The sequence below is a fragment of the Amblyomma mixtum genome, chromosome 10 (assembly GCF_055824585.1).
Source record: "Amblyomma mixtum isolate Tamu chromosome 10, ASM5582458v1, whole genome shotgun sequence".
NCBI classification, from domain to species: domain Eukaryota; kingdom Metazoa; phylum Arthropoda; class Arachnida; order Ixodida; family Ixodidae; genus Amblyomma; species Amblyomma mixtum.
The window spans coordinates 32538813-32547791 of record NC_143021.1 but is presented as its reverse complement, the minus strand read 5'-3'; the positions used below and the strand labels follow the sequence as shown (position 1 = coordinate 32547791).

Sequence of the window (8979 nt, the reverse complement as noted above, 5' to 3'; positions counted from 1 at the left end):
TCACGTTACGCTTCACGACTATTTCATATCACCCCCAGAATACATTTCACGTCGCATCGATCACCGCCACAAGGTTGGCATCCCAACATGCCACACCAAATCTTCTTTTCAGTCATATCTTCTTCGCACATCTGTGGAATGGAACCGCCTTCCCCCCGATATTGCAGCCATTGCAGATAACAAAACCTTTCACGACACAATAGCTAACATTGTTTATTCTGAAAGAGGTTGATCATGTGTTATATCTGTTTCCACTGTGTTATGTACATTGATTTTATGTTTTTTACGCTTTGTGAATGTTGTTTGCTTTAATCTGGAGAAAATTTATTTTGTACTACCTGTTTTCACTGTATTATATTCATTGTTCTTTATCCTAATTAACCCACTCCCCTCTGTAATGCCTTTGGCCCTGAGGGTACAATAAATAAATAAATAAATATTTCAACCAGTGCTGGAGGAAGGGTAGCCTCCCGCAGTCGTGGCGCCACGCGAAGGTAATAATCATACCCAAACCCAACAAACCACTTACCATTCAAAACCTTCGCCCGATTTCGCTAACCTCATGCCTCGGGAAGCTCCTCGAGCATGTCGTGTTACCGAGACTCACAAGTCACATGGCGGACAACAATCTTTACCCGCATAGCATGGTGGGATTCCGCCCCCATCCATCCTCACAGGACGCCATACTGCAACTCACACATGACCTTTTTTGACCCCTTATTCCAGGTTCACACCAAGGCAGTCTTAGCTTTGGATCTTTCCAAAGCTTTTGATCGCATTCAACATCAGGCGATCATGACTGCTCTATCCCCATTGAATGTTGGTTGCGCACGTATGCCTACATTCAAGCATTCTTCACTGACCGTACGGCTGAGATACACTTCGGCCCTTTGTCTTCCCCCTCCTACACGCTTCAGAGTATCGGCACCCCTCAAGGGTCCCTCTTTTCCCCCTTTCTCTTTAACAATACCCTCATCCCCCACGCCCGAAAATTGGCAACTATTCCCCACCTGAAGCACAGTTTTTATGCCGATATCACCCTGTGGAACACCCACAGCAATGACGGCGGCATAGAGAACACTTTACAGGAAGCAGCCACACTCACCCAAAATTTCGCACTGACCATCGGATTGTCTTGCTCCCCAGAGAAGTCCGAACTGCTCCTCATCCGTCCTAATAACCACCGCTGTCCCCGCTCGCCCATTGCCATTGAACTGAATGGTGACCCGGTACCTGAGGTTGGCGGCCTCCGTGTATTGGGCCTGCGCATACAGAACGATGGCAAAAACACCACCACCCTCAAGAAACTCAAGCAGGTTGTAGGCGCGATATCGCGCCTCATCCGCAGGGTTTCGGGACATCAAGGAAGAATGAAGGAGCGCGACTTATGTCGCCTCATTCATGACTTTGTCCTCAGCCGTGTGCTGTACACTACCCCGTACTTACAACTGTCCAAACATGACATAAACGCTTTGGATGCATTGATTCGCAAGGCATTCAAAGTAGCACTTCATCTTCCCCTCAACACACCCACAGACAGATTACTAGGCCTGGGCTTCCACAACACGATCGGGGAACTGCTGCAGGCCCACCGACAGGCCTAATATATCAGGCTGACACAAACCTCCACAGGTTGGTATATCCTGGACTCCCTCGGAATCAGAATACCAGCCAACGACCCAACCCTCCTTGCCATCCCACGACCCCTTCACCAGGAGCTCCTTATCAGGCCGCTCCCGAGGAATATGCACCCGTCCCACCATGAGCAGCGCCGCAGAGCCCGTGCGAAGGGACTCCATCGAGCGTACGGCCCCGAGCAGGACGCCGTATGGGTGGACGCTGCCTGCACGGTTAATGAAGCGACAGCAGCTGTGGTGGCCTCCTCTTTATCCACCCTGCTCACACTACCTCTCCCTCCAGACACCTCCCCAGAGACTGCAGAGGAATTCGGCATTGCTCTTGTTATCACCCGCACGGAAGCCCGCTACATTTTAAGTGACTCTAAAACGGCGATTCTAAATTTTGCTCGAGGCCGACTCCATGTCCCTGCTTTTGGCACACTGGACTCGCCCGATGCACCTTTACCCCGCCAAATGGAGCTGATATGGGTGCCTGCGCACTCCGGGAATCCCGGAAACAAGGCCGCCAATCTTTTAGCCCGAGGTTCTTTAAACCGGGCTCAGGTGGCCTCGGATCGGGGATTCACGAAGGAGCGCATGAACTCATCCAGTGAGCTGACGCAGGCCTACAGAGCTTCACGCTAGCTCTAACCCCCGCTGCATCCCTCCCTAGATAACAAACAAGCAACACTCTGGCGCAGACTACAGACACACTCTCTCCCCTCACCCCTTACCCTAGCCCACTATCATCCCTCCTTCCCCAATCCGGCATGCGCCCTCTGCCCAGAACCCTTCGCCTCTTCCCTCCACATCCTTTCCCTCTGCCTGGCTGACCCTCCCCCGCGGGACCTAGAGAACCTCAAGACCTGGGAGGACTGGGAGCCCCTGTTGCGCTCGGAGGACCCGGCCGTGCAGACCATCGCCACCGGCCGGGCTGCCAATGTTATGGACCTTAGAAACATAAACACTTGAGTTCAGTGGAGTCGTGCGGGGACCCTGGGGCGTGCCCCGAATTCTTTGTACAATAAAGTTTTTCTCTCTCTCTCTCGACCACTATGAGGCATTAAAGGCTTTAACCTTAAAAAAATGTGGCACATTATAGCATCGTGTAACTGTGCTAGCGGGTTTGCTCAAAGTTGGTCTGCTTTAGCAAGCCCTTTTCGCTCTCTTTTTCAATATATTGCTACGACGAAGAGGAAGTGGAAATGAAGAGGAAGAGGAAGAGAACACAACGCCTCGGTTAGCGTGCCTCGGTGGCACGCATCAGAAGTCAGTCAGCAGCCACGGAACAGCAGTGGCTGCTCCCCGATAACCTATGGTGCGTCACGAACAGAGCAGCCGCAAGCAAGGCGCACCACACGACTGCGTCGCACCTTGAACGTCTCAGGAGTATCCTGACTGTCTTTCGTGCGGCTGGGCTCCAGCTCAACTCGTCCAAATTCCAATTTGACCGCCGGCAACTCACCATTCTGGGAAATCTCGTCGACGCCTCCGGTGTACGCCCTGATCCAGCTAAAGCTGCAGCGGTGCAACAGTTCCCTCGTCCAGATTCTCAGAAAGACGTGCGCAGTTCTCTTGGGCTGTGCTCCTACTTTCGCCGTTTTATTCAAGATTTTGCCCCCATCGCTCGTCCACTCACGGACCTCCTGAAGACGGTCACAGACTTTACCTGGGGCTCTGATCAACAAAATGCGTTTTCCACGCTTCTCCGCCTGCTAATATCATCCCCGATTCTGGCACATTTTGTTCCCGCGGGCCCTCCTGAACTCCGCACGTACACCTGTGGCTACGAGATCGGAGCCGTGGTGGCTCAACGCTCCCGGGGCCCACACCTCGTGGTTGCGTATGCTAGCCGCCTGCTTTCACCTGCCGAGCGAAATTACTCCATTACGGAACGTGAATGCCTCGCCCTGGTTTGGGCTGTATCGCTAAATTCCGGCCATACTTGTTCGGGCGTGTTTTTTCTGTTGTGACGGACCACCACGCCCTATGATGGCTGTCTTCGCTGAAAGACCCTTCTGGGTGTCTTGGCCGCTGGGCGCTACGCGTTCTGGAATATTCGTACACTGTTGTGTACAAGTCTGGACGTCTTCATCAAGACGCTGATTGCTTGTCTCGGTACCCTGTCGAGCCACCTGCTCTCAGTGCCACTGACGATATCCCCTCCCTGTTTGGCATTTGATCTACACAACAACGCCGAGGAGCAGCGCACAGACCCATATTTGCCAACCATCATCGAGGGCAGCGCTCCCTGCAGCTCTTCGTTACTAAAAATAACATTCTCTATCGCCGGAACTTCCGTCCTGACGGGGCCTCCTTCCTTCTAGTCATTCCCCAGCAGCTGCGGTCTTCTATAATTGCAGAACTCCATGACCTGCGTGCAGCTAGCCACCTTGGTGTGGCACGTACTTACGACCGGTACGGCGCCGTTTCTTTTGGCCTGGATTATACCGTACAGTCCGGCATTACGTCACCAATTGCGACCTCCGTCAGCGCAGAAAGAAGCCTCCGGCACCACCTCCTGGTCTTCTGCATCCTACAGACGTGCCTGTGGAGCCGTTCCACCGTGTACGACTCGACCTCCTTGGACCATGCCCGACCTCGGACTCCGGAAATAGGTGGATCGCAGTAGCCACAGACTATGCCACTAGGTATGCGATCACCCGTGCATTGCCTACTAGCTGCGCGACCGATGTCGCTGACTTTCTTTTGCACAGTCTTATTCTACAACATGGTGCCCCTCGTCAATTACTCACAGACCGCGGACGTTATTTCCTGTCCAGAGTTGTTGACGACATCCTGCGTTCGTATTCTACCAAGCATAAGATTGCCACAGCATACCACCCACAGACAAACAGGCTAACCGAGCGTTTGAACCGAACATTAACAGACATGTTGTCTATGTACGTCTCCCCCGACCACAAAGACTGGGATCTCGCCTTGCCCTATGTGACGTTCGCTTACAACACCTCCAGGCATGACACAACTGGTTACTCTCCGTTCTATCTCTTATACGGCAGACACGCCGTCCTGCCATTGTACACACTCGTGCCATCCGCTGACCGTCCCATCACTGCCTACGCCCGGGACGCCATTGCTCAAGCTGAAGACGCTCACCAAATCACCCGAACTCGGCTCCAAGCGTCCCAACAAGCGCGGAAGTCATTGTACGATAATCGCCATCGCCATGTCACCTACGAACCGGGGTCGCTCGTTCTTCTGTGGTCCCCTTCTCGTCACGTCGGTCTCTCTGAGACTTTTGTCTCCCTACCATGGTCCTTATCGTGTTGTGCGTCAGGTCACCGATGTCACGTATGAAGTTGCTCCTCATACACCTGCATCCTCTTCATGTACACCACCCACCGACATTGTTCACGTTATGCGCCTCAAGCCCTACCACACCGCTTTTCTATCACCGGCCTAATGCCGGGACGGCGCTCATGCCGCCGGGGGTCATGCTACGACGAGGAGGAAGTGGAAGTCAAAGTGGCCTCCCGAGTAAAAGGGCCGCACGAAGAAGAAGAGGTTGATGGTGCTTCCTGTTCGCGTTGGTGCTTCCTGCTGCTCGCCGCTAGGAACTATTCACCTACCGCTGGTAAATAAATGTAAATAGTATTTCCCCGTAACAATATTCAGCAAAATAACGCCGTGGAAATCATGCAGACGTCACAAATGCGACTCCACAGCAAAGAGGCTCCGAAACACCGTAAGAGACACATCTGGGCACTATAATTATAGTTGGAGATGCCGTAACGTTAGTGCAAAGTTAGGCAGGTGGTCGGCAGCTTTTCTTAGGAAATGTTTAGCTTCCATTCAAGAGTGCACCAAAAAAAAATGATCAGCGCCTTTTAAAGCAATCAAAGCCTATGAAACTGTAGAGCATTCGGAAAAAGGATGCAACTCTAACGATCCCACCCTTACTATGGGTGCGACAAGAACACTTTGCGCCCTTTTAGGTAGTCGGAAGAAAGGGGGCAACTCTAACCATCCCACCCTTGCTTTGGGTGCGACTAGCATACTTGCACTCTTTTGGGAGGGTGGAAGGGTGTAAGTTATAGACAAGGAAATGTACCCTGAAGGGTGCAAATTTTTTTACAGTGTACTCAAGCTGGGTAAGACCGAAATACTGTTTCTCGTCGTGTTCCTCAGATCATGTTTTAGCATTGTCGTAATTAAGTAGCTGAGAATATCATGCAAAAACAAATTCACATTTGGGTCACGCGCGTTTGTTTAGGTTGTAGAGGAGGATTCCATTTTTTCGTAGCATAACATCTCTCACGTAGTTCTATTACCCAGCATTTCTTTAAACACCACAAAATATGAAAAAGAAAGAAGTGATAGCACTGCTGAATGAGTTATGAATAAACAACGCGTGTGTGCTCACGGTCTAGAAGGAAGTGCCCGTCGCCGCTCTCATACAGCAGTGTAAGTCCGCAGCTCATTATTCCAGGACACGGAAAGCGAGCGCCGTGATCTGCGATAAGTGGTGTACAGGGCAGCGACATCGAGTTGAGGTGGAACTTCCACTGAGCCGTCACCCCTAATAAACGAAAAAGGTAGGGAAAGCAGTGAAGTAGCGTATAGCAAGGTAGTCTTCCTTTTCTGTGTATGTATTTAATAGACATACGGGTGCGCCTGCCTTCGCACAGACGTCAGAGATACGATATGGTCTTCAGGACGAGATTCCTTTCATATCACCTCGAGCGACTGAACCCGAGCGAACAGCTGCTCGTCATTGAGGGCTAGTGGTGATGGTGTCTTTTCCATCTGTCTGTGAAGTTTCGACATTTATCACTCTGCAGCCCGTCGATCCTGCGGCGGCCGCTCCCTTAGGCATGGTCAGCGCGCATGGTTGTTCCGCTCTAAACAAGGTCAGGAGCACTGGAATATGGACGCCGATCAGCCGAGCCACGCGGCTATTTTTTCGATATTCCTAGGGCTTTCTTTAAATTCTAGAAAATAGTTCCACGTAGGCGATATTTAATTTGCATCACTCTCATTTCGGCAGCAGTGCACCTCGAGAACGCAACTAAACGTATCTGCTTTTGCAGCCATCTCCGGAACCCTGGGCTACGCCACGGCGACGAAATAAACCAGCTGAAGGAAAGGAGCGAGGCAGCAGCCGCAAGGCGACTTCGTCATTTCGCTTGCTGCAATTCGTTGAACTACCGATACAGCTGATACCAACGCGACCACGTGGGGGCGTTTCCAGAGATTCTGCGGGCTACATAAACGGCTGGACTGCGAGCGCTACCCGCATTTCGGCAGCAGTGCATCTCGAGAACGCAACTAAACGTATCTGCTTTTGCAGGTGAGGGAAATCAATATCCTATTACTGTTTTTTTTTTCATCTCTATGTGCACTGCTGCCGAAAGAAAGTGAAATTTCATGCTTGTAAACGCTGTGCATGTCGCGTGAAGTGTATCAGCCATGGCTAAACAGGCTATTGAAGATCTTCGAACTGAGATGTCTGAGGAATTTGAAGAGGTAAAAGCAGCATTAAATGAAATAAAGACATTGAAACAGGTCATTGTAGACATTAAGAACCTCAGAGAAGAAATGCAGCAAGTGTTAAAAGAGAACAGGGCTGTTAAAGCTGGAAATGGTCAACTGACAGAAAAAATTGAGGAACTTGAGCGCTATCACCGGTCCAATAATTTGGAAATGACAGGTATTCCTTTTGATGCGGAACCAGTGAAAACACTAAAGAAAATTGGTGAACCTCTGAAAGAAGAAATCGATGAAAAAGATTTTAATGTCTGCCACAGAGTTCCTACTTCCAGACATAACAAGACAAACCTCATAGTCCGCTTTGTGCAATGCACCAAGTGAAATGCCTTTCTCGCCAAAGCAAGGAAAACAAAAATTTACGCAAAAACACGTGGGTTTGAAGAAAGAGGAGATATCTATGTCAACGAACATCTGACAAGGAAGGCAAAACAACTTTTAGGGGCTGCTAAGAAAAAGAAAAAGGACATAGGATGGAAGTATTTGTGGACAGCCGGAGGAAAAGTGCTAGCTCGACAAGATCACACGTCGACTATCGTCCACATTGTCTGTACTGCAGACCTAGATCAGAGGACAGGTTAGATGACTTGAACATGAGCGATATAGATGACTAAGGAAAATGACTGTATAAACAACTTTCAGTGTTGCTATTATGATTACAGAACGTTTAATCAGACTTACTCAGACTTTAATAGATTCCTTTTTATGATACATATAAACACTCGTAGCATGAGAAACAAACAAGACAGCATACATGATTTAATTGTACACACTAGATCTCGCTTTCACATATTGTCCTTTTCGGAGACATGGCTAACCGAACGCGATAGTCTCATGCAGGTTAAAGATTATGTACGCCACCTAAGAAACACAGCCATAACAATGGTGGTGGCGTGGCAGCTTATGTAAGAAAGGTTATAAAACACGAAGTCATCCCTGAATTTTTCCTGATAAATGAGAATGTGGAATGCCTCTTACTTCGCTTAAACGATGCCTTAGCCACAGTATTGTACAGACCACCATGCGGGAGCAAAATCCAGCTCTTTTCTTTTCTTTGGGACCTGTTGACGTATCTAAATAACTCCGGCAGAGCGTTCGCAATTCTAGGTGACATGAATACAGATATGTTGATCGACTACATGTGTTGAAGGCAGCTTAACCTCTTAATAAACTCCTACGCATGTTCGAACACTATCACTATACCCACAAGTAACACCCAGCATAGTTCCACTCTGATAGACTTGAGTATCACAAATGTGCATCCACAAACTGGTCAACTGGCGTTATGTTTGTAGACATTAGTGAACATTTATCAATTTTTTTCTTCATACCGCAACATAATAGCATAAGTACAAGAGGTGTTTATTATTACCGCCGCATAAATTCAAGTTGATTGGAACATTTTTTCTTTCTTATTGAAAATGTCAATTGGGTATTGGTAATAAATGAGTTAAACCCAAATGATGCTTACAATAATTTTTTAGTTATTTTATTACGTGCTACGAAAGAGCTTTCCCTGTGCAAACAAACGCTAGCCAGCACAAAAAAGTAAGAAAACCATGGATAAATGTCACACTGCACAGCAAAATACAAGAGAGGAATAAAATGTCCCATTCATTTATAAAGAGTGGCGGTGCCAGTGAACTTGATGGGTACAAGAAATTTCGCAATAGGGTCAATACGGAAATGAAAACGACGAAATCTAAATACTACGAGGAACTATTGACGCGCATTTTTAATGATCCCAGAAATATTTGGCATGAAGTGAGAAACTTAACTGGTAAAATTGGTCAGGAACACACTTTGAATGTTACACAAGATTACCATAGTCTGAATGTTAAAGATTCATTGA

General features: G+C 48.7%; 1 pseudogene; it reads left to right on the top strand.

Annotated features, from left to right (window-relative positions):
• Positions 1 to 614: 614 nt before the first annotated feature.
• On the top strand, positions 615 to 2591 carry LOC149325552 (uncharacterized; annotated as a pseudogene).
• The last annotated feature ends 6388 nt before the right edge of the window (positions 2592 to 8979 follow it).